At 47.7% G+C, this 26,512-nt stretch overlaps 1 protein-coding gene and 1 pseudogene across 2 annotated transcripts in view; one reads left to right on the top strand and one right to left on the bottom strand.

Moving 5' to 3' along the window:
- The window catches only part of LOC308276452 (ubiquitin-conjugating enzyme E2 E2), a gene marked incomplete at both ends in the record, with an annotated part of 621,585 nt that overhangs the window by 102,851 nt on the left and 492,222 nt on the right, over nt 1-26,512 (bottom strand). The gene's annotated exons all lie outside the window — the stretch shown is intronic.
- LOC308276247 (tubulin polyglutamylase complex subunit 2-like) lies at nt 4,464-5,331 on the top strand (annotated as a pseudogene). Its single transcript has one exon. The product of its transcript is annotated as a tubulin polyglutamylase complex subunit 2-like (transcript).

A 26,512-nucleotide genomic window follows, 5' to 3' on the forward strand; every position in this document is an offset into this window, starting at 1 on the left:
TGCTAAATTGTTGAGAGCCTCCCTATGTTGCTGAGGCTTTAAACCTTGATCCTTCTATCTCAGACTCCCAGGGTACTGGGATTACAGGCGTGTGCTACCATGCCTCAAATCTACCATAAGATTATTTACACCAGTCTTCTAGTTTTTTTTTTTTTCTTTTGTGGTACTTGGGATTGAACCCAGGGATTTTCTACCTCCAAGCTACATCCCCAGCCCTATTTTTTATTTTTTAATTTAGAAACAGTGTCTCACTAGGTTGGTGAGAGTCTGACTACATGATAAGGCTGTCCTTGAACCTGTGATCCTCCTGCCTCAGCCTTCCAAGTACTGGGACTACAGGTAGACACCATCGGTCCAGATTTGGAGCCTATTTTTATTTTGTTTGTCTATTTATTTATTTAACTGGGGATCAAATGAAGGGGCATTCAACCTTAGCTACGTTGCTGATATTGTGCCCCCTGGCAAAGATGAAATTGCCCAGCATAGTTGAAGGTGGTGGTACACACCTGAAATCTCACTACTTGGGAGGCTGAGACGGGAGGATCGCAGGTCCAAGTCCAGTCTTGGCAATTTCATGAGACTCCCCTTCAGCCACTCAATGACATCCTGTTTCAAAATAAAAAATAAAATAGGGCTGGGGAGGTAGCTTAGATATGGAATGCTCCTGGATTCAACCCCTCGTACCTACCTCCAGAAAAATAAAAGACTGTGACCCCACAACCTTGAGAGAGACTCTCTTGAAAGGGTCAGTGAAGGGCAGAGTGGACATGGAAAAGGGCATGCCTTACCAGAACAGTGGCCCAGGTCCTGGGCTTGCGCCAGGCCACGTCTTCATGGAGAACTCGTTCTGGTCACTTTTTAGTTGCCAACCAAGAGTCTTATGGTCAGAAGTAGATGTTCCCTGAGGAGCTCTGTGAGAGCACTGAGATGCAGGCTCCTGCTTAAAGGGTTAAGGGAGCAACTTGGCTCCTGAGAAGCAGCTTGGAATGCCAGGCTGGGAGGCAAGCACACTTCCTCTAATCAGTGAGCTACTTAGTGTTTTGCCAAGTTCTCGCGAAGGTCAGGAAGTGGCTCCAGGCCTCTTTGCATGCCTTTCCCAGTCTAGACATCTCAGAAAGCTTATTGGTGCCTGGGGCATGGTGGCACACGCTTGTAATCCCCGCGCTTGGGAGGCCGAGACAGGAGGATCGCGCAGGTTCGAAGCCAGCCACGCTGGCTCAAGAGACCCTGTTTCCAAATAAAAACATATTAAAAAATAGGTCTGGGAGTGTAGTCTGGAGGTAGAAGGGTTTCCAGGAACCCCAGTACCACCAAAAAAAACCCCGAAAAAACCTTATTGGTATGATATACAGCTTGAGATGTTAGAAGCAGTCACAGGTGTTCCTTGCTTCTATTTGTAAAACAAAGAGAGTTGCTTTAAGTTTGAGATTAGTCCTTTGGCTTTACTTACACACATCTATTGTTGCTTTAAGATAACCTTGTAATGTCTGAAATAGCTGAGTCGTCAATGTAACACACAGAAGCTTTCTGTATAAAAGTCTGATTGCTCTCTCAGTAAAACATGCAGTTGTACACGAAGATCTGCATCCCCTGTGTCCTGTATTCAACGCGGCTTTTCCCTTGGGTCTGCAGTGCACTGGACACTGACAGAGCTCAGGGTTGGTCTAGTTAAGTCTGGGGGGTATAATCTCATCAGTAAAGACATCTTTTGTAATGGATGTGCTGGGCGGTAATGCAGGGCAGCCGGGTGTGGCTGGGAAAATGGGCCTCTGGGGGCACGGCCTGGGGATGTGCTTGAGTCTTTGAATTCCCCCTTGCTGTCTGGCTGGCTCTCCTGCTTCCGGCCTCTGTGGCGTGCAGAGCACCGACTTGCTATCTCCCCTTCTCTACATCACACGGCCATGCTCTGAGATCCTAGACCCTGAGCTCACATCGCCAAAGCCTGCAATCTCCAAGAAAGTGAGCAAATCAGTCTTCCTTCCCCTAAGTTGTGTGACCGGGTGCTTTGGATTAAAGCAGGAAGAATGGTAACTGAGGCCGGCCATGGTGGCGCACGCTTATCATCCCAGCATTCGGGAGGCTGAGACCTGAGGATCGCGGTTCGCCGACAGCCTCAGCTACTAAGTGAGGCCCTCTGCAACTCAGTGAGACCTGGTTTCAAAATAAAGAATAAAAAATAGGACAGGGGCTTGGGAGGCTGAGATAGGAGGATCGCACAGGTTCAAAGCCAGCCTCAGCTACTCAGTGAGTCTCTTAGCAACTTAGTGAGATCCTGTTTCCAAATAAAATATAAAATAGGTCTGGGAGTATAGCCCCAGAGGTAGAAAGTCTCTGGGTTTCATTTCCAGTACCTAAAAAAAAAAGGGGGGGGGTAGGGGATGTAGCTCGGAGGTCGAATACCCCTGGGTTCCATCCCCAGACCTGCAAAAAAAAAAAAAAAAGGTAACTGAGACTGAGGAAGTCAGAGGGGTCCAGCCCATCTCTCCACCTTCACCACTGCCTGCCTGGCACACACTCACCCTCTCCCCTGGCGTCCTGTGGCACCCTCCCTGCCTTATTTGTGGTCTCCCTTGGTATAAACCTACTTCTATACTGAAGACCCTCCACTGGGTTTCCAGCTCTGATCAAAACCAAACCCACTGGCTGGGCGTGGTGGCGCACGCTTGTAATCCCCGCGCTTGGGAGGTGGAGACAGGTGGATCACGCAGGTTCGAAGCCAGCCACACTGGCTTAAGAGACCCTGTTTCAAAAAAATAAATAAATATAATAAATATATGTCTGGGAGTGTGGCCTGGAGGTAGAAGGGCTTCCAGGAACCCCAGTACCACCAAAAAAAAAAAAAAAAAAAAACCAAACCCCACGCCACCAGGTCACCCTACTTTTTCCACGTCGCCTCTTGCTCCTTCTCCCTGGTTTGCCCTACTCCATCTGCACTGGACACCTACCTGTTCCCCAACTGTACCCAGCACACTTCTGCCTCAGGGCCTTTGCATTGGGATCCTCTCGTCTCAGCCTCCCAAGTACTAGGATTACAAGCGTGCGCCACCACGCCTGGCTTGAACCCAGGTGCATTATACCTTGGAGCTACATCTCTAGCTCTTTTTATTTTTTAAAACAGGGTCTCTCTAGGTTGCTGAGAGTCTGGCTAAATTGCTGAGATTGTCCTTGACTTCAAAATCCTGTCTCAGCTTCCCAGGTACTATGATTATAGGTGTGTACGACCACGCCTGGCTTGGCTATTTTTTTTTTTTTTTTTTTTTTTGGTGGTACTGGGAGTGGAACCCAGAGGCTTTCTACCACTAGGCTATACTCTCAGACCTTTTTTATACTTCATTTGGAAACAGGGTCTCACTAAGTTGCTGAGAGCCTCACTAAGTAGCTGAGGCTGGCTTTGAACCTGCACGATTCTGTCTCAGCCTCCCAAGCACAGGGATTACAAGCGTGCGCCACCACGTCCGACTGGCTCTTACTTTTTAAAGTGAATACTGAGCCAGGCATAGTGGCATACACTTGTAATCCTAGTACTTGGGAGGCTGAGACAAGAGAATTGCAGGTTCTCGGCCAGCTTCAGCTACATAGTAAAGCCCTCTACAACTTAGTGAGACTATTTCTTTTTTTTTTTTTTTTTTTTTTTGCGGGTCTGGGGATGAAACCCAGGGGCATTTGACCTCCGGGCTACACCCCCTGCCCTATTTTTTATTCTTTATTTTGAAACCGGGTCTCACTGAGTTGCAGAGGGCCTCACTAAGTAGCTGAGGCTGTCCGCGAACCGCGATCCTCCAGGTCTCAGCCTCCCGAATGCTGGGATTACAAGCGTGCGCCACCATGCCCGGCATAGTGAGACTATTTCAACATAAAAAAAAAAAAAAAATAATGGCGGGGGTGTAGCTTGGAGGTAGAATGCCCCTGGGTTCAATCCCCAGTTCCACAAAAAAGTGAATATTTAATAAATATTTTGGCCGGTCGTGGTGGTGCACGCTTGTAATCCCCGCGCTTGGGAGGCAGAGACAGGAGGATCGCGCAGGTTCGAAGCCAGCCGCGCGCGCTGGCTTAGGAGACCCTGTTTCCAAATAAAAATGTAAAAATAGGTCTGGGAGTGTAGCCCGTAGGTAGAAGGGCTTCCAGGAACCCCAGTACCACCAAAAAAAAAAAAAAAAAAATATATATATATATATATATTTTGGGGGTACTGGGAATAGATCCCAGAAACATTCTACCTCTAAGCTACACCCCCAGCCCAATTTTATTTCTTATTTAGAAACAAGGCCTCATTAGGTTGCTGTGAGCCTTACTAAACTGTGGAGGCTAGCTTTGAACCTGCGATCCTCCTCAGCCTCCTAAGTACTGGGATTACAAGTGTGCACCACCACACCTGGCTTGAATGAATATTTAAAAAAAAAATAGGGCCCCCGGTGCCCACCGCGCAAGGACCCAGGACGCGAGCCCTGCAGGACCTGCCGTCCCCGCTGCTGGGCTGCAGCAAGCCGCACCTGGAGAAGCTGACCCTGGGCATCACCCGCATCCTGGAATCTTCCCCAGGTGTGACAGAGGTGACCATCCTAGAAAAGGCTCCTGCTGAACGTCATATGATTTCGTCATGGGAACAACAAAAAAAACCAACTGTATGATGCCTGAGGATATGAAGAACTTCTACCTGATGACCAGTGGCTTCCACATGACATGGAGTGTGAAGCTAGATGACACATCATTCCATTGGACATCATGACAATTAACAGCATCTCAAAACTGACTCGGCTCAACCAGTCTTCCATGTATTCACTTCCTAATGCACCGACTCTGGCAGACCTGGAGGATGATACATGTGAAGCCAGTGAGGACCAGCCAGAGAAGCCTCACTTTGACTCTCGCAATGTGATATTTGAGCTGGATTCGTGCAATGGAAGTGGGAACGTTTGCCTTGTCTACAAAAGTGAGAAACCAGCATTAGCCCAAGACACTGAGATCTGGTTCCTACACAGAGCGTTATACTGGCACTTTCTCACAGATACTTTTACCGCCTATTTTCGCCTGCTCATCACCCACCTGGGCCTGCCCCAGTGGCAGTATGCCTTCACCAGCTATGGCATTAGCCCACAGGCCAAGCAATGGTTCAGCATGTATAAACCCATCACCTACAACACAGAGCTGCTCACGGAAGAGCCTGACTCCTTTGTGAACAAGCTGGATCCCAGCAAAGTGTTTAAAAGCAAGAACAAAATCTTAATTCCAAAAAAGAAAGGGCCTATGCAGCCTGCAGTTGCTCAGAAAGGGCCCTCAGGTTCTTCCACCCCTAAGCCCTCCGCTGGGTCTGGAAACCCTGTCTGGAAGTGAGCACCTCCGCTCCCAGCTCTCGACCAGCCCAACAGTGATGATTTCCATGCACAGGTGGCTCCAGTCTTAGATTCTGTAACTAACTGACTGCATCATCTTGAGGGGCAAAAACCCTACGCCTTTTACTCCCAGTCAACATTAGCCAGGAGTTGGAAGGGCGTACTGAATTATCCCCAAGAATTCTTCACAGTAGTTTATGCTAGGCCATACCTCCAAAAACTGCTTTAGAATTTCAAACTTAATTTAAGAGGTCAGATAAATCTATTGAAAGCTTTACTCTTGACACCAATCCTTAAGCCCTTAGCAGTGATTAGAGAAGTTTTCCAAAGAAACCACTGGTTTTGACTTATGAAATATTAGAAATATACTGTTTAATCAGAAGCTACTGGTCACATGTGACTGTTTAAACTTATATGAAAAATTCATATCTTTAGTTGCATTAACCCTTTACAAGTGTTCATGTGGCAAGTAGATTCCATAGTAACCAGTATAGAGATGTGGAACATGTTCATCTCAGAAAGTTCTTTTGGACAAGACTTCATCATAATATTTTTATATAGCATTATTTATATGTTCTTTATATCCTTTACCATGAACATGTCAATCTGCTCATTTTTTATTTTGTTTTCTATAAAGCTTGCCCTCATTCGTTAAAAAAGGCATAATTTATTTTGATTTTCTTTTACAGTTCCATTACTGTTCTTTTAACACATTATCTCTTTCTATTATTATTATTTTTATTATAGGACTTTTCATTTTGAAGAAAAAATCCAAAGTGGGCATAACTAGCCAGTTGTAAATAGATTCTGAAGTATAATAAAACATGGAATGATGTTTTTTTAATTTACTCTACAAACAAGGCCACCGAATAGCTGGGATCTGATTCGCCTTGTGTGCCCAAGTTTCCTGGTTTATTTTAGGACCGGCAGAATACCCCAAGCGTTGAGTGGGAGAACACCTGGTGCTGTGGTCACGCGTGGCCACTGGACTCCAGGACGGGCTTTAAGGATTAAAAGGCAGAGGCAGAGCCCAGCGTACCAGGGACCTGAGAGGTCACTCTTCCCTGAATTATTTTTTTTTGTGTGTGGTACTAAGAATTGAGCCCAGAGGCAATCTACTTCCAAGCTATACTCCCAGACTGATTTTATTTCTTATTTGGAAACAGAATATTGCTAGGTTGATGAGAGTCTCACTTCTTGCTGAGGCTGGCCTCGAACCTGCCATCTTCCTGTCTTAGCCTACCAAGTACTGGGATTAGAAGTGTGCACCACCGCACCTGGCTTTCTTCCCTGGACTGTGTGTGTGTGTGTGGTACTGGGGGGTGAAACCCAGGGTCTTTCTACCTCTGGGCTATACTCCCAGACCTACTTTATACTTTATTTGAAAACAGGGTCTTACTAAGTTGCTGAGAGCCTCACTAAGTAGCTGAGGCTGGCTTCAAACCTGTGCGATTCTCCTGTCTCAGCCTCCCAAGCGCTGGGATTAAATGAGTGCGCCACAACGCTCAGCTTCCCTGGACTTTGTGTGTGTGTGTGTGTGTGTGTGTGTGTGTGTGTGTGTGTGTGTGGTACTGGGGTTCCTGAAAACCCTCCTACCTCCGGTCCACACTCCCAGACCTATTTTTTATATATTTTTAAATTTGGAAACAGGGTCTCTTAAACCAGCGAGGCTGGCTTCGAATCTGCACAATCCTCCTGTCTCCGTCTCCCAAGCACGGGGATTTACAAGTGTGCGCCACCACACCCGGCTTCCCAGGACTTTTAGAAAACGTGTGTGTGTGTGTGTGTGTGTGTGTGTGTGTGTGTGTGTGTGTGTGTGTTACTGGGGAGATGGAACCCAGGGACTTTCTATCTCTGATCTATATCTCCAGCCCTATTTTATTCTTTTATTTTTTTAATTTAATTTAATTTATTTTTGCAGTATGGGAGATGGAACCCAGGGGCATTCGACCTCTGAGCTATACTCCCTGCCCTATATTTTATTCTTTATTCTGAAACAGGGTCTCACTAAGTTGCAAGAGCCTCACTAATTAGCTGAGGCTGGCCATGAACCTGGATCCTCCTGTCTCAGCCTTCCAAATGCTGGGATTACAAGCATGCGCCGCCACACCCAGTTTATTCTTTTATTTTGAAACAGGGTCTCACTAAATTACTGGGGCTGGCCTCAAACCTGTGATCCTCCTGTCTCAGCTTCCCAAGTACTAGAATTACAAGCATGTGCCACCAGCTTGGCTCAAAAATACACTTAATTTCATGCAAAACTCTGCCAGGCATGGCTTCACACCTATAATTTTAATATTCAGCAATGCAGTGAGATCCTGCTTCAAAACAAAAAGTTCAAAAGGGCTGGGATGTAGCTCAGAGGCAGAATGCTTCTGGGTTCAAACCCCAGAACAAAAAAAGAAAAGTAAAATTTTTGTAAAATTCAACGTAACAGGCTTACTGTGTTTCTGTTGAGCTCACATTAAAAAAAAAAATTTGTCTAACTTCAATGACAGTGTGACAATTGGCCTGACAGTTTTCTTAACGTCTCTATATTTATTAAGTATATAATTTAACGTAATGAATGACACTTGTCAAGCTACATGCCCAAGAAGGTGGGAGTGTGCGTCAGGAGCTGAATATGTGCTGAGCATGTTGCTCTGAAATAACCCTTCCCAGCCTCAGCCCTGCCTGGAGCTCAATACTCCTCTGACTTTACGGGAGTGCCTGGGGCCACGAGGAGGATTCCCGGAAAGCCACCCACAGGGACTGGAAAGCCGTGGTGCAGTGGTTGTGGGCCACTCCTCCAAGGAGCTCAGTTGAAAACACTGCCAGGCAGGGAACACGATCATCCCAAACCAAAAACTGGGGCAGGACAAGACTCCTCGGGGAAGTTGTCATTAACACAGTTTTGCTTTTTTTTTCCCCCCCAGTACTGGGGATGGAACCCAGAGGTATTCTACCTCCGAGCTACACCCCCAGCGCTATTTTTTATTCTTTATTATGAAACAGGGTCTCCCGGAGTTTCAAAGTGCCTCACTAAACCAGAACCGGGGCCTCCCATGAGGCAAGGCCGCTGCTTGAGCCAGGGAGGTCTGATCAGTCCACCGGGTAGCCAGGCCACTACTGGGGCCGTCAAGAGTGGGATCGGTATTTGCAACGCGGCATGCACAGAGAAATATCGCAGAAAATTAAAACCAGATGCTTCCCCTAATCAGCAATAACTAGGAGGAAAGGGGCAACAGGAAGTGGTCGAGCTATAGAAAGGGCCCTATAGTGAAGCAATTAAGGTGACCAATCAGAGGGTATGGAATAGGGGAGGATGGAGCCTCTTTAAAAAGCAGGAGGTACATAAACATATGTATCAAAGTTAATCACCAAACAAGCATGGGATCGAGGGAGGGGGAGGGAATAGGATGGGGACTGGATGAGGGCTAATTGGATGATGTGTGCTTGTATATCCTCTCAAGTCTTATATTCCAAAGTGATGTATGATTACAATGCACCAATAAAAATAAATAAAAACAAAAAACAACAACAACAAAAAAAACAAAGTGCCTCACTAAGTAGCTGAGGCTGTCCGCCATTCTCCTGCCTCAGCCTCCCAAATGCTGGGATTGCAAGCATGCGCCACCACACCTGGATGAACCCTGGGGAATTCTACCTCTGAGCTACACCCCCAGCCCTATTTTATTTTTTTATTTTGGAACAGGATCTTACTAAGTTGATGAGGCTGGTATTGAACCTGCTATCGTCCTGTCTCAGACTCCCAAGTAGTGGGAGAGAGGAGGTAATTACTAATACTGTGTGTGTGTGTGTGTGTGTGCGCGCGTGTTTCTGGGGATGGAACTCCTGCTGGCCAATACACAACTAAGTAGTAGCTGAAGCTGTCCGGGAACCGTGATCCTCCTGTCTCAGCCTCTCAAATGATTACAAGTGTGTGCCAACACACCCGGCTGGGAATTTTTTTTCTTAGCCGGGCCTGGTGGCACACACTTGTAATCCCAGCGCTTGGGAGGCTGAGACAGGAGGATCGCACAGGTTCGAAGCCAGCCTCAGCTACTTAGTGAGGCTTTCAGTAACTTAGTGAGACCCTGTTTCCAAATAAAATATAAAAAAGGTCTGGGAGTACAGCCCGGAGGTAGAAAGCCTCTGGGTTCCACCCCCAGTACCACCAAAAAAAAAAAAAAAAAAAAAAAAAAAAATTTTTTTCTTATTTTTTCACTTCTCACAGCTTTTCCCAAGGGGCAAATTCCAGAGTCCTCCTGTGAGGAGCAGGCCTTGTTTTTTTTGTTTTGTTTTGTTTGAACTGAACCCTGGGCACTGAACCCAGGGGCGTTCTGCCTCTGAGCTACACCCTGGCCCTGTTTCGATTTTTATTTGGAAGCGGGGTCTCATGCGGTTGCTGAGAGCTTCACTGAATTGCTGAGGCTGGTCTGGGGTCTCCATCCTGTCTCACACACCACAGGGCTTTTTGTTTGTTGTTGGTTTTGCTGCCCTTTAAGTGAATATAAAAAAAGGGGGGGATGGTAACAGGAATTCAGAGGTAGAATGCCTCTGGATTCAATCTCAAGTATCAACAACAACAAAAAAATAATAATGCATGTTACGGTTTGAGAAGATGATGTTATGGTGGTCCCAGACACAATTTCCCTCAAACCACAAAAAGATAAAAAAGTGTGGGTTCTTGTCCTGAGCTAAGGATAAATACACATTAGCCCGGACTCTTGCTGAAGATTTAAAGAAGTTTATTAAAAAGATAGAAATACAGAAGCAGGGCGTGGTGGCGCACACTTGTAATCCCCACACTTGGGAGGCGGAGACAGGAGGATCGCGCAGGTTCGAAGCCAGGCTGGCTGGCTTAAGAGACCCGGTTTCCAAATTAAAATGTATAAAAATAGGTCTGGGAGTGTAGCCCGGAGGTAGAAAGGTTACCAGGAACTCCAGTACCCCCCCCCCACCCACAGACACACACAGAGATAGAAATACAGAAGACAGTTACAGCCCCGTGCCATTCAAGAGTGGTATGGGGGGGGGTTCGAACGAATTCACCAAAGATACAACATGTGGACCAGACTTTTTATACACATGACCTCCATCTTGTTCACGTAATTCTGACATAGTAAACGTCCCTGTAAGGTACCTCCCCTTACTTTCCCACCTAGGTGTCTCTTCAGGAAGGCCCTCCTCCCATCCTAGCTAGATTATCCAATTATTACGTAAACCTGTCTTTAGAATGAGAAGGAGGAAGTCCTAGTTCCCCTCTCCTATGGACTTGCTAATTACCTTTAGCTAGGTTAATTTACATTGGAATAGTTGCCTGCTTTGTTTGGGCAGAAACCAAGTCCTTTCACCAATTTTTGAAATTTAATAATCAGAGCTTTTTCAAATCTTCCTAGGCCATTCCCAATACTGGTACAATGAGAAGTAAAAATAAAGCCGGGCATGGTGGCGTACCCATATAATTCTGTACTTGGGAGACTGAGACAGGAGGATCAAGGTTCGTGTCCAGCCTCAGCTACTTGGTGAACTACTCAGCCTTCTGCAACTTAGTGAGACTCTGTTTCAAAATAAAGACTAACCTGTGCATGGTGGCACAGGCTTGTAATCCCCGTGCTTGGGAGGCTGAGACAGGAGGATCACACAGGTTTGAAGCCAGCCTCAGGTACTTAGTGAGGCTCTCAGCAACTTAGTGTGAGCCTGTTTCCAAATAAAATATAAAAGCCGGGCGTGGTGGCACACGCTTGTAATCCCCACGCTTGGGAGGCTGAGACAGGAAGATCACACAGGTTTGAAGCCAGCCTCAGCTACTTAGTGAGGCTCTCAGCAACTTAGTGAGACCCTGTTTCCAAATAAAGTATAAAATAGGTCTGGGAGTATAGCCTGGAGGTAGAAAGCCCCTGGGTTCCACCCCTAGTACCACCAAGAAAAAAAAAAAAGACTAAAAAATAGGGCTGAGGTTGTAGCCTGGAAGTAGAATGCCCTGGGGTTCCATCCCCAGTACCCCCCCACACACTATAATAATAATGCATAAAAATAAAACATCTTTCCATACTTGTTGGATCTCTTCTTCCTGGCCAGTCTCCTTGCAACTTGTGGCAAAAGCGTTCTATGCAAAGTGCTCCTGGGCTTTTCTGCAGGGAAGGTAAAGAAAGCAAGAAGGTGAGGCCGCCCTAAAGAAAGAAGGGGCATCCTCAGGAGCCAGAGGGCAAGGAGGAGGGGAGGGCAAGGGGAGGGCAGCGGGAGGATGGGGGAGGGAAGGGGGGTGCGGCCAGCTTTGGTGTCCTGTCCCGGGCAAGGGGAAGCAGACATGGGCTCTTCCCAGAGGAAGGCCTCATTGCCCTTCAGCGGAAGGCTGCTGCGAAGACTCCTGGCCTCTGAGCCGCCCAGGTGGCCTCCTCGGTTCCGAGAGCAGGACTGCCACCCCGACACCCTGGCTCTGTCCTGCAAGACAAGAAGAGCTACTGCAAAATGTCAGTGAAGCTGCCGCCTAGCTGGGTGTGGTGGTGCAGGCCTGTAATCCCAGGACTTGGGAAGCTGAGACAGGAGGATCGCAGGTTCGAGGACAGTTTTAGCAAGTAGTGAGACTCTCATCCACCTAGAGAGACCCTGTTTCAAAACAGAAATAAAAAATAGGACTAGGGGTATAGCTTAGAGTTAGAATGTTCTTGGGTGTTCACGCCCCAGTACAAAACGCACACACACGTGCACGCGCATACACACACACACACACACACACACACACACACACACACACACACACTGGCTGGGATATAGCTTGGAAGTAGAATGTCCTTGGGTTTAATCCCCAAGTACTAAACAACAACCAAACAAATAAACAAACAACCATTAGGATGATATTTAGTGAAACTACATTTAAACATGTATTATTATTATTAATTTATTATTTTTATTTTATTTTTTGTGGTACTGGGGATGGAACCCAAGGGCTTTCTACTCCTGGGCTATACTCTCAGACCTATTTTATATTTTATTTGGAAACAGGGTCTCACTAAGTTGCCGAGAGCCTCACGAAGTAACAGAGGGTGGCTTCGAACCCGCGCGATCTTTCTGTCTCAGCCTCCCAAGGGCTGGGATTACAAGCGCGGGCCACCACTCCGGCTTATTATTACTTATTTTGATATTAGAGATTGAACCCAAGGGTATTCTACACCCCCAGCCTTTTTAAATTTTGTTTTGAAACAGAGGGTCTCACCGGGTTGCTAAGAGTCTTGCTACATTGCTGAGGCTGTCCTTGAACCTGTGATCCTCCTGTCTCAGCCTCCCACGTTCTGGGATTACAGGCATATGTCACCACACCTGGCACCAGCAACTTAAATATTTAAACTAGCTGGTATTTGTAAACTTGGAAGACCTTCCTCTCTCCTGTTCTCTCTTTCGTGGAGTTGTGTGGAAATGGGTTCTTTTTGTTATGAAAGAATAAGGCGCAGGAGGATGCTTGGTCTCATGCGTGCAATTGGTCGATTCCGAGTCCCCGCCCTTTCCAGAACAAAGAGGACTTTCTGAAATGGATGCTCCTTACAGAACGGCATCACATGCTTGCCTTGGGAAATTTGCAAGCTCACACTCTGTCCCGGGGGACGAAGCATAATGATTTCGTGTCGTCTGGTTCCTGCTCCCCAATGCTTCTGAAACGTGGCTTTTTCTTTGAAAGCGAAGCTGCCTCGTCCTTTTTAAAGGACATCACGCGGCTCTCGGTGGCATGGCTCGGCCCTGGCGTCCACCACAAAGACATTTGTGTGTCCTTCTGGGGCTTGGAGCCAGGCATGCAGGCTGCCCAAACTTTCTGCCCATCTGTCCCGGGAAGCCGGGTGCCTGCCAGGTGACAGGAACACCGTAGGGAACAAAGACGGCCATTGCTCCGGCCCTGGCAGTGGCCTCGGTACGATCCCCAGGCCCCAGTGCCCCACCCCGGGCATCTGTGCACGTGGACTGAGGTGGGACAGGCCAGGACCGCTAGCTTGACAGACAAAGCACAGTGTGTGGCGTGACATGCGTGCTGGGGGTGCAGGCCATAGCTCTCCTTTACTGGGGGGCCGAGAAGGGGCGGGGAGCTTTGTGCTCCAAGCAGCAGGGCCTCTGTACAAACACAGAGAGCTCTCCCTCCTGCTTGCCCACCTCTTTGCATCCCTGGCAGCCCCAATGTCAGGATCCCCAAGGGAGCCCCCACATCAGGGAGGTCATTCATCCCACAGGCAATGAACTCGGCTGCCGTGACAGAGAGGCTCCCGGTTCCCGTCTTGGCATCCATCTTGGTTCAGTTACACATTACCTGTGTGGTCCAGCTGCCGGCTGCTCTCCCTTTCTTGTGGTAGAGTCCCAGACCAAGGAGTTCCTGCGTAGGATGAGGAATCAGGGTGGCTGGTTATTGGGAGGGCGAGAGGGGAGACAGCCCCAGGGTGTTGTGTCCAGCCAACTCCCACTGCGGACACTGAAGCTTCAACCTGCAGGGAGACGTGAGGACCCGCCAGGTCCAGGTCACGCCAGGCCCGTTCCAATCATGAGCAAAGGGGCTCTGGCATCCCAAGGGCAGGTGTCTCAAAGATACAGGACTGGCCCAGGGATTGCGGGACATTTGGAAAGTGCAAGGAGGACGAAACAAAGTCAGACCTGCCAGGTCCTCAGCATAACAAGTAGCCCCATAGCGGCCCTGCCTGAATGTTGGTCATTACTACCAGGATCCCTTGGCTTCGAAGTTTTGGGCTCTAGGCTTTTTTTGTGTATGTGTAGTACTGGGGATGGAACCCAGGGGCATTGTACCTCCAAGCTATATCCCCAGCCTTATTTTTTATTCTTTATTTTGAAACAGGGTCTCACTGAGTTGCAGAGGGCCTCGCTTTGTAGTAGGTGAGGCTGTCTGTGAACTGTAATTCTCCTGTCTCAGTCTCCCAAATGCTGGGATTACAAGAAACATTTTTTTTTTTTCAGTACTGCGAATGGACCCAGGGGCATTCTACTTTCAAGCTATACCACCAGCCCAATTTTTATCTTTGTTTGTTTGTTTGTTTGTTTGTTTGTTTTTTGGTGGTACTGGGGGTGGAACCCAGAGGCTTTCTACCTCCGGACTATACTCCCAGACCCATTTTTATATTTTATTTGGAAACAGGGTCTCACTAAGTTGCTGCAAGCCTAAGTAGCTGAGGCTGGCTTTGAACCCGTGTGATCCTCCTGTCTCAGCCTTCCAAGCGCGGGGATTACAAGCGTGCGTCACCACACCTGGCTAAGATATATATATATATATTTTTGGGTGGTACTGGGGTTTTTGGAAACCCTTTTACCTCCCGGCTACACTCCCAGATCTATTTTATATTTTTTTTATTTGGAAAGAGGGTCTCTTAATCCAAGGAGGCTGGCTTCGAACCTGCGTGATCCTCCTGTCTCTGCTTCCCAAGCGCGGGGATTGCAAGCGTGCGCCACCATGCCAGGTGAGATTTTTTTTTTAATGTTTGTAAAACAAAGACTCATTGGGTATTGGAGATGCAGGGGCTTGTAATCCCAGTACTTGAGCGGCTGAGACAGGAGGATCTCAGGTTGACAGCTAGCCTCAGCTACTTAGTGAGACCTTGTTTCAAAATAAAATAACATTGGGCTGGGGGTATAACTAGGAGGTAGAATGTCCCTAGGTTCCATCCTGAGCAACACACACACAAACACACACACACACACACACACACACACACACACACACACACACACACACTTAAAATACCTGCTGACACCCTCTTCTGGGCAGCCAGTGGTATGCTTCTGTTAGATTCTTGGTGGCGGAAGGGCAGGTCTCTTCTAGAAAGGCCTGAAACCATGACTTGGCAGTGTGTTTATTCCAACCGGTGAAATTGTTAGACACTGAGTCTATGATCTGTTAGGTGATTAAGAAACTTTTTTTTTGCAGTTTTAAAATAGGTAATTTTCATAGTCAAATCAATTTGAAATTATGCAAATCCGGCACGCAATAGAACACAAACTGTCTTTTCAAATAGATGAGCTATATAGAGATGTCATTCCCTCATTCTACATTATATTTTTACCATTTTTCTAGCACTCAAAATTAATAAAGCAACACAGGGTGCTAAATACGTGGAAGTTTCACACAAAGTATATTTTTGTCAGCATGGGTTTTTTTTTCCTCCCTCATTTTGACAATTCCCACCGGGAACAATAAATATGAATCATGTAAAAGAAAATGAGAGCGTGAGAACAAGCGCCTCGGTGTCACAGACGGCGGCTTACGCTTGCCCCGCGCCGGCTGACGACGCCCCTCGCCGGATTCCTTCCCGTGGGAGTTTTATTCCAACTATTCAAAGAATCAATCCATTAAGAATAGTAAGCTAGCCAGGCATGGTGGTGCACGCTTGTAATCCCAGCGTTTGAGAGGCTGAGACTGGAGGATCACAGGTTCGCGGCCAGCCTCAGCTACTTAGTGAGGCCCTTTGCAACTCAGACCCTGTTTCAAAATAAAGAAGAAAAAATTGGGCTGGGGGTGTAGCTCGAAGGTAGAATGCCCCTGGGTTCCATCTCGAGTACTGAAAAAAAAAAAAAAAAGAAAGAAAGAAAGAAAAGAAAAGAAAAGTATGCCAGGCGTGGTGGCACACGCTTGTAATCTCCTTGCTTGGGAGGCGGAGACAGGAGGATCGGATTGCGCTGGTTCCAAGGCAGACTAGCTGGCTTAAGAGATCCTGTTTCCAAATTAAAAAAATATAAGATAGGTCTGGGAGTGTAGCCCAGAGGTTGAAGGGTTTCCAGGAACCCCAGTACCACACACACAAAAAAAACCCCCAAAAACAAAAAACACAAAATATGGAAACGGGTTCCATAACTCGCGCAGGTGTGCTAGCCTGGATCTGACCATTTCAGAGCTCAGCTCCACCCAGCACAACAGCTCAGAGTCAGTCGTTCTTTTATGATGCTGCTGATAATGTGTGGTGCCAGGGATGGAAGCCAGGGGCATTCCACCTCCGAGCTACACCCTCAGCCCTATTTTATTTTTTATTTTGAAACATGGTCTTGGGAGGTTAATGAGAGTCTCACTGCTTGCTGAGGCTGTCCTCCAGTCTCAGCCTCCCCAAATATGGGGATTACAGGCATGAGTGGCCAATGCCTGGCCTAGATTCAGTATTTCTCCTATTTGCAAGAGAGTTTAACAACTGCTTGTTTTTGTGGTCAAAATGGTTATATTCTTATTTTGATGGTACTGGGGGTGGAACCCAGAGGCTTTCTACCTCTGGGCTACACTCCCAGACCTATTTTATACTTTATTTGGAAACAGGGTCTCACTAAGTTGCTGAGAGCCTCACTAAGTAGCTGAGGCTGGCTTCGAACCTGTGCGATCCTCCTGTCTCAGCCTCCCAAGTGCGGGGATTACAAGCATGCGCCACCACCTCTGGATAAAATGGTTATATTCTGTCGTGTGTGTGTGTGTGTGTGTGTGTGTGTGTGTGTGTGTGTGTGTGATACTGGAGATTAAACCCAGGGGCATTCCACCTCCGAGCTGCACCCCAATCCTATTTTAATTATTTTTTGTTTGGAAACAGGATCTCATTAAGTTACTGAGGCCCTTACCAGGTTGTGGAGGCTGGACTCGAACCTGAAATCCTCCCATCTCAGCCTCTCAAGTACTGTGAGGACAGGCGTGTGCCACCACGCTTAGCCTGCCCTTGGTTCTCATAAGCAGCAAACTTTTGCATTCAGCTTATAGAACTGATCAAAGAAGTAGCTATCAGAAGGGTAAAAAACCGGTTCTCCAAACTTTGGGAACTTGGGGACCTGTCTTCCCAACAAAGCAGTGAACTATTTGAGGGAAGGGACTATTTATCCCCGCATATATATGTTTTTATCTGGACTAGACAGAGATTGAATGAATGAGTAATAAAAGCGGCAGCTGAGTGAGGCGCGGTGGTGCACACTCGTAAGCCCAGTCCTTGGGAGGCTGAGGCAGGAGGATCTCGGGTTAGAAGCCAGCGTTGGCAACTTAGTAAGTCTCTCAGAACCCTAGTGAGACCTTGTTTCCAAATAAAGAAATAAAATTGGGCTGGGGGCATAGCTTGGAGGTAGAATGCCTCTGGGTTCAAGCCCCAGTAGCAAAAAAAAAAAAAAAAAGGATTTTATATATTATTTTTGTTAGATCTTTAAAAGTACATTCTAACCACATTGTAATCTCAGCATCCAAGAGGCTGAGACCAGAGGATCATGGTTCACAGATAGCCTCAGCTACTTAGTGAGGCCCTTTGGTACTCAGTGAGACCCTGTTTCAATATAAAGAATAAAGGACCCGGGCGTGGTGGCGCACGCTTGTAATCCCAGCGCTTGGGAGGCTGAGACAGGAGGATCGCACAGGTTCAAATCCAGCCTCGGCTACTTAGTGAGGCTCTCAGCAACTTAGTGAGACCCTGTTTCCAAATAAAATATAAAATAGGTCTGGGAGTGTAGCCCAGAGGTAGAAAGCCTCTGGGTTAAGCCGGGTGTGGTGGCGCATGTTTGTAATCCCAGCATTCAGGAGGCTGAGATTGAGGGATCGCGTTTTCGGACAGCCTCAGCTACTTAGTGAGGCCCTCTACAGCTCAGTGAAACCCGGTTTCAAAATAAAGAATAAAAAATAGGGCAGGGAGTGTGGCTCAGAGGTCGAATGTCCCTGGGTCTCATCCCCAGACCCCCCCCCCCAAAAAAAAATGCCTCTGGGTTTCACTCCTAGTACCACGGGGGGGGGGGGGGGGAAGCCGGGCATGATGGCACTTGTAATCCCACCATTTGGGAGGCCAAAGGCCGAAACAGGAGGATCACGGTTCGTGGACAGCTTCAACTATTTAGTGAGGCCCTTTGCAACTAAGTGAGACTCTGGTTCAAAATAAAGAATAAAAATAGGCTGAGGGTATAAAAAAATAGGCTCAGAGGTAGAATGCCCCTGGGTTCCATCCCCAGTACCACAAAAAAACAAAAATAAAACACATTCTAGCTGGGCATGGTGGATTGCAGTTCAGACACCCTCAGCTACTTAGTAAGGCTCTTTGTAACTCAGTGAGATCTTGTTTCAAAATAAAGAATAAAATAGGGCTGGGGCATAGCTCGGAGGGAGAATGTCCCTGGGTTCCATCACCATTACAGCAAAAAAAACAAAAACAAAAAAAAAAACAACAACAAAAAACACCAAAAACCCCTCACAAAAAACTACAAAATAAAGAATAAAAAAGGAGGCTAGGGGTATAGCTTGGAGGAAGAATTCCATCCCCAGTAACCACCCCCCCCAAATAAAACAACATTCTATTTTTTTTGTTTGTTTTGCAGGTCTGGGGATGAAACCCAGGGGCATTTGACGTCTGAGTTATACTCTAGCCCTATTTTTTATTCTTTATTTTGAAACCGGGTCTCACTGAGTTGCAGAGGGCCTCACTAAGTAGCTGAGGCTGTCCACGAACCGCGATCCTCCGGTCTCAGCCTCCCGAATGCTGGGATTACAAGCGTGCGCCACCACGCCGGGTTTCTATTCTCCCAGTCCGTAACAGACTATAGATGCACTCTACCTCCAAGGTACAGTCCTAGCCCTATTTTTCTTTTTTTATACTTGGGATGAAACCCAGGGGAATTCTACCTCTGAACTATACACTGAGCCTTATTTATTTTTGTTTTGAAATAGGGTCTCACTAGGTTTCTGACAGTCTCACTAAATTGCTGAGATCCTCCTATCTCAGCCTCCTAAGTATTGGGATTACAGGTTTGCAGTGCCCGGCTTTATACTTTTTTTTTTTTTTTTTTTTTTTTTGCAGTATTGGGGATGTAACCCAGGGCCATTCTACCTCCAAGCTACACCCCCTGCCCTATTTTTTATTCTTTATTTTGAAACGGGGCCTTACTAAGTAGCTGAGGCTGTCCACAAACCACGATCCTCCTGTCTCAGCCTCCCAAATGCTGGAATTACAAGCGTGCGTAGTACGCCCGGCTCCAGACTCTTATTAAATACAAGGAGAAACATGAGGTGGCTTTACTGTGAAGCCTGGCAGACACCACCTAATCCAACTGATTTAAGTGGACACCCTAAGTTGTGAGACGATTGCTGTGATACAGAGGGCGGGATGCGCCTGGGGTGTTCGGGCGGAAGATACACAGCCTGGTGCTAACCAGGGAGCGCCAGGCGGCCCCAACCGAGAGACAGGCTACAGACAACAGGCCCGCACACTTCCCAAACAGCAGAGCCCCGGAGGATCCAAAGGGAAGAAAGGAAGAAAGACTTAAAGGCTGAGGAATGGTTTTAGATTAAAGGAGGATAAAGAAACTTTGACATCTGAATGCGCCGTCTGATCTCAGGGTCTGAATTGGCAAGAAAACTGCTGTAAGTAACGGCACTGGGAAACGGGCGATATTTGAATGTGGACTGTGTCTTAGGCAAGAGCATCACAGTTATGGTGGATTTCCTGATTTTGATCATGTTACCAGCATCATGTGAAAGAATGTCTTTGTTTTTAGGGAATATACCACCTGAGGTTTTTGGGGAGGGGTACAGGGGGTTGACTCTGTACCAGTATTGGGAATGCTTAGGAAGATTTGAGAAAGCTGTGATTGTTAACAGATATACTTCAGAAATAATTGTATCAAAATGGCAGACCTGGAGAGAGAAAGGCTTGGCTTTGGTCTGGAAGGAAACAGCTACTGAAACTTAGATTGACTTAGCTAAAAGTAATTAGCAAGTCAATAGAAGAGAACTAGGCCTTTCTCTGTCTAAAGACAGATCTACATGATTAGATAAGCTAGCTAGGATGGGAGGAGGTGTCGACCTTCATGAAAGAAGACACCCTGCCACACCTTGCTGGGGGAGGTACCTTACAGGGACGTTCACTACGTCAGAATTACGTAAACAAGATGGAGGTCATGGGCATAAAAAGACCGGTCCACGTGCTTTATCTTTGGGTGGTGAATTGGCTCGAACCCCGCCCCCCATGCCATTTGCATGGGGCTGTAGCTATCTTCTGTATTTCTATCTTTTTAATAAACTTCTTTAAATCTTCAGCAAGTGTCTGAGCTATGTATACCCGCAGTAATTTACCAAGGTCTTTTCAAATAAAATAATAAAAAGAGTGGAGGGTGTGGCTCAGAGGTAGGATACCCTGGGGAAATAATGAGAGAGAGAGAGAGAGAGAGAGAGAGAGAGAGAGAGAGAGAGAGAGAGAGAGAGAGAGAGAGAATGGAAGGAAGGAAGGAAGGAAGGAAAATAACTATAGTGTGTATATCAGGCAGGAGAGGGAGAAAACCAAAGTTCCCTAAACTGAGGAGGCTCTGACACTGCTCCCGAGGCTGACTGCTTAGTGCTGTGGGCGGGGCAGCTGAAAGGGAGATTCCAGACTGGAAATTTCATGGGGGCTGCCCAGTGTGAAAGTCCATACGGGGACCAGAACCCAGCCTGGGCTGGTGGAGGGGGCTGTCGGTGTGCCCAGCCTTTGCCCTCACCCCCAGGGGTCATTAGCAGCTCCAGCAGGAGCAGGGCCGGAGCTGCCCTGTCCAAGTGGGCACTGACTCCCCTGCGGATGTCTGTCTGTGGATGTCTGTCTGCGGATGTCTGCCTACGGACCGTCATGATGCTGGCCCCTCAGATGTTAGAAGGCCGTTCACCTCCTGCCGCTGTTTTTGTTTTGCTGCCTGCCTTTCTTTCTTTCTTTCTTTCTTTCTTTCTTTCTTTCTTTCTTTCTTTCTTTCTTTTCTCTTTTTCCCCTCAGAACCCAGGAACATTCCACTTCTGAGCTACACCCCCATTTTCATTTATTTATTTATTCATTTATTTAATTTTGGAGGTACTGGGGGTGGAACCCAGGGGCTTTTCTAACTCCGGGCTATACTCCCAGACCTATTTTATACTGTATTTGGAAACAGGGTCTCACTAAGTTGCTGAGAGCCTCACTAAGTAGCTGAGGCTGGCTTCGAACCTGTGCGAGCCTCCTGTCTCAGCCTCCCAAGCACTGGGAGTACAAGCGTGCGCCACCACGCCCAGCCCTTATTTTTCATTTTGAAACGGCTCTCACTAAACTGCTGCGGGTCTCACTGGGTTGCGGAGACCCTGCGAACCTCCAGTCTTGGCCTCTGGTCTCGGTACTGGGATTGCAGGGGTGTGCTGCTGCAGTCAGAGCCTTACTTTCTTCCTCTGAGGACACCCCCGATTAGATTCAGGTCCCATCCAGGTAATCTCACCTCAAGAGCCTTAACTTGATTGCATTTGAAAAAAGTCCCTTTTCCAAATAAGGTGCTTTCACAGGTTCCAGGGTTAAGCTGTGGACAGGGCTTCGGGGGCACAGCCCAGCCTGCTGCATGAGGCTCCGGAGGGCTCACTCCTCCAGCCCTTGCGGGGGAGGCACCTTGGGTTCTGGGGACCACAGACAAAGGAACTGGGGAGCAGCCCATCTCTGCCCCGTTCCTTCCCTGTTTGCCGGATTCAACCTCCCAGGAGTTCCAAGGTAGCTCCTGGCATCGGGTGGATCTCAGGTGTCCTTTCCGGTTACATCCCTGGAGCCTTTAGGAAGGGGGCGAAGCACAGCCACCTGTGTCCTCCAGGCCGCTCCTCGGTGCCTCTAGTGGGGCTGGTGCAGCTATGGGGCCCCTTAGAAGGAGGCTCTGATTTGGGCGTGGGGGCCCACGCCTCCAAATCCCAGTACTTGAGAGGCTGAGACAGGAGGATCTCAAATTCCAGGTCAGCTTCAGCAAGTGAGACTCTCATCCATCTAGGGAGACCCTGTTTCAAAATAAAAAATAAGAGCCCGGCGTGCAATCCCAGCATTTGGGAGGCTGAGACAGGAGGATCGCGGTTCGAAGCCAGCCTCAGCTACCACTTATGAGGCTCTTTGCAACTCAGTGAGACCCTGTTTCAAAATAAAGAATCAAAAACAGGGCTGGGGGTGTAGCTCAGAGGTAGAACATCCCTGGGCTCCATTTCCAGACCCGCAAAAAAAAAAAAATAAATAAATAAATAAAATAAAATATATAAAATAAAATAGGGCTGGGGATATAGCTCAGAGGTAGAATGTCCCTAGTACCAGCCCTCCTCCCCACAAAAAAAAAAAAAAAAGAAAGAAAGAAAGAAGGAAGGAAAGAAAGAAAGAAAAGAAGGTGCTAAGGAAAGTTGTCATCTCTAGCCAAAGTATTTAAAATCTCATATTCTTTCACACAACTATTTTTGTCCTCCTCCTCTCTTTTGGTACCACTGAGGGCTTGTTGCCTATAAAATATGTAAGGGAAGTTTAATTAAAGTTATTTATTGCTGGGTGTGGTGGCGCATGCTTGTAATCTCAGTTTGTAATCTCAGCATTCGGGAGGCTGAGACAGGAGGATCTCAGTTCCTGGACAGCCTCAGCTACTTAGTGAGGCCCTTTACAATTCAGTGAGACCCTGTTTTAAAATAAAGAATAAAAAATAGAGCTAGGGGTATAGCTCGGAGGTACAAAGCCCCTGGGTTCTATCCCTAATACTGTAAAAATAGTTATTTATTTCTCCCAAATCAAGATTAACTGTGGGGGCACCAGCAGAGGGTAGAAATGACCCTGTGGAGCTCTGAGATCCCTGTAATTTTTTTTTGTACTGGGATTGACCCCAGGGGCATTACCCCCAAGCTACACCCAACTCTGTTTATTTTAAAACAGGGCTTTGCTAAGTTGCTGAGGCTGTGCCCTGCCCTTCCTCAGCCTCCCAAGTACGAGGCTTGGGAGACTGAGGCTATGGCTTGAGACTGATTCACAGTTGCTGGGACCCTCAGGCAACAGATGCTCTGGAAGCTTCTTGATTTTTTCCTATCCACTCTGCACACTCTTGACTTGGGGGAAAACAATTTGATTTGGAAACAATCTTTAATGAACTACATTTCCAGGGCGTTTCTCTAGCTTGACGCAGAAGCGCCAGGGCCACCCAGCCCGGCGTCTACATCATCATCAATTTTGGGTCTGTTTTTTTCTTTTGCTTGTCTCAAACGCACCTCCGTGGCAGGAGATGGGGGCGTCATTAGGGCCTCTGTGGGCCGCTGGCTCTGTTGGCCGAGTGTACTAAAAATAACTGGAGAGGCGTTAAAAAAAGTTGAAGCATATTTAGGGGCTTTTCTGGAAAATGAAAGCCAGAAGCCGGGCCCTGGATGGTTCTATTTAAAGACGATCCACTGTCTCATGGCTTCCCGCGGGTTTACCCAGTGGCTGAAGGGGGGGGGGGGGGTCCGAGCCGCGACAGGACTCAGCTTCCTCCACCACCCTCTGCGCAGCGGCCAAGCACCGGGCTGCCAAACGGCTCCGGTCTTTAGTTCCATGACAGCTTCCTTTGAATGGAGAAAAATAAAAATAAAGTTTTCAAGGCCAATTTCACAATTTCATTTTCTGTGAAAAGCAAAATCAACAAGGCCATGAAAAATTACAAGCAGTTACAAATGCTCTGACATCGTCCTTCAGAGAGCGCGAGAGAGTCAGATGGCTTCTTTTTTTCTTTTCCTTCTTTCCTTCCTTCCTCCCTTCCCCCCTTTTTTCCTTTTATCTTTCTTCTCTTTCTCTCTTTTCATGCCACTGAGGGTTGAACCCAGAGGCATTCTAACTCCGTGCTTCGCCTCAGCCCTTTTTCTTTTTTGTTTTGAAATAGGGTGTCGCTAGGTCGCTGAGTGCCTCACTCCACCTGAGGCTGACTTCCAGCTTGCAATCCTGCCTCAGCCTCCCCAGTACCGGGATCACAGGCGTCCACCACCACACCTGGCTCAGGTCGCTTCTTTCAAAGCAAGGGCCAAACTATATGTGGCGGCACATGCCTATAATTCCAGTGCTTGGGAGACAGACAGGAGGGTTGCAGGTTAGGCCAGCCTCGGCAACTTAGGCCAACCCTCAGCTGCTTAAGAGAGACCCCATTTCAAATTAGAAAGGGCCGGGGTGCAGATCAGAGGTACAATGTTCCTCACTGCCAAAAAAAGAAAAAATAAAGAGTCAATATAAGCCTTTCCTCCCCCTCTCCCTCCCCTTCCCCTTTCCCTTCCCCTCCTTCTCCTTCTTCTCCTTCTCCTTTTTCCGGTTCTGGGGATGGAACCCAAGGGCATTACACCCCTGCCCCATTTTTATTTTTATTATTCCTTTTTGTGGTGCTGGGGATGGAACCCAGAGGCTTTCTACCTTTGGGCTACACTCCCAGACCTATTTTGTATTTTATTTGGAAACAGGGTCTCACTAAGTTGCTGAGAGCCTCACTAAGTAGCTGAGGCTGGCTTCAAACCTGTGCGATCCTCCTGTCTCAGCTTCCCAAGTATTGGGATTACAAGCGTGCACCACCACACCTGGCCCTATTATTTATTTATTTATTTATTTATTTATTTATTTATTTATTTAGTAGTACTGGGGATGGAACCCTTCTACCTCCGGGCTACATTCCCAGACCTATTTTATATTTTATTTGGAAACAGGGTCTCTTAAGCCAGCGAGGCTGGCTTCGAACCTGCACGATCCGCCTGTCTCTGCCTCCCAAGCATGGGGATTACCACGCCCGGCCTATTTTTTATTTTTTATTTTGAAACAGGTCTCACTGAGTTGCAGAGGGCCTCACTAAGTAGCTGAGGCTGTCCGAGAACAGCGATCCTCCTGTCTCAGCCTCTGGAATGCTGGGATTACAAAGGTGCACCACCATACCTGGCTTCCTCCTTTCTTTAAACACATCTGGTCTCAATCTTCATACACTGGTGGACGAAAGCAAGTAGACGGCTCCACTTTCAATGTCAGAATAACAAAAGTCACCTATTTTCTTTGGCGGTCTCTTCTGGTTACCCAGCTCTACAGAAAGAGTGTAAGTGGCCTTGGGAGAGCAGGTCTTCTCTTGACAGTTCTACCAGGCACCTGAGGGATAAACCCTTCCAGAACTAGAGAGGGGAGAGGAGAGAGGAGAGAGGTTACTGGTGCTTGCAGCTAAGCCCAACACAGTTTCCGCACCCAATCCTCTAGCAAGCTTGGTGGCAGAGGAGAGCGTTAGTAGAATTGGCTTCCATGTAGAAGGGTCCCATGGGTGGATCTGATTGAGGAGCAGAAAGTCTCTCCTCCCTCCCTCTCCCTCTCCCTCTCCCTCTCCCTCTCCCTCTCTCTCTCTCTCTCTCTCTTGCAGTACTGGGAATGGAACCCAGGGGCACTTGACCTCTGAGTGACACCCCCAGCCTTATTTTTCATTCTTTATTTTTATTTTATTTAATTAATTTATTTTTTGGTGGTACTGGGGTTCCTGGAAGCCCTTCTACCTCTGGGATACACTCCCACGGGCTATACTCCCAGACCTATTTTTTACTTTTTTATGTGGAAACAGGGTCTCTTAAGCCAGCGAGGCTGGCTCCGAACCAGCGCGATCCTCCTGTCTCTGCCTCCCAAGTGCGGGGATTACAAGTGTGCACCACCATGCCCGGCTTATTCTTTATTTTGAAACAGGGTCTCACTGAGTTGGAAAAGGGCCTCACTATGTAGCTGAGGCTATCCGCGAACCGCGATCCTCCTGTCTCAGCCTCCCAAATGCTGGGATTACAAGTGTGCGCCACCATGCCCAGCTAGGCGCCCATCCTTTACTGGGGTTCCTGGAAGCCCTTCTACCTCCAGGCTACACTCCCAGACCTATTTTATACTTTTTAAAATTTGGAAACAGGGTCTCTTAAGCCAGCATGGCTGGCTTCGAACCTGCGCGATCCTCCTGTCTCCGCCTCCCAAGCACGGGGATTACAAGCGTGTGCCACCACGCCCGGCCTAGGTGCCCATCCTTAAACTGGCCTAGGCCAGGGCCACTGTCTCTTCTTGTGGTGCGAGTGGAGTCTGCCCCATGAAACCATGGGACTGAGATGGGGTAGGGGTTGACTCCCTTTAAGAAAACCATCTTTCAGCTTCAGAGGAAGGGCAAAGGGCTGTGGGAGGTCATAGCCAGCCCCCAGGGGACCCTGTGAGCTGGAGACAGGTGACCATCTCCAGACTGATGCGCCGACCACTTGAGGAGCGATGGCTGCTTCGACCCAGGCTCTTCTGGGCGGAAACGGCCCACACCCAAGACACACAGCTGAGGGGGCCGAGCTAAGGCTAGCGGTGGCCCATGGGCCTTCACTGTAAGACACCCTTGTGCAGTGCAGCACCCGAGCACCTGTAAGCGGTGGCACCAGCAGGCAAGCAAAATCACAGAGGTCTTCAATGGGGACCCCAAAGCACCTTTATTTATTTTTTTACGCTTTTTTTTGT

The sequence above is a fragment of the Muscardinus avellanarius genome (genome assembly GCF_963383645.1).
Source record: "Muscardinus avellanarius genome assembly, chromosome: 18".
In the NCBI taxonomy this organism is placed as follows: domain Eukaryota; kingdom Metazoa; phylum Chordata; class Mammalia; order Rodentia; family Gliridae; genus Muscardinus; species Muscardinus avellanarius.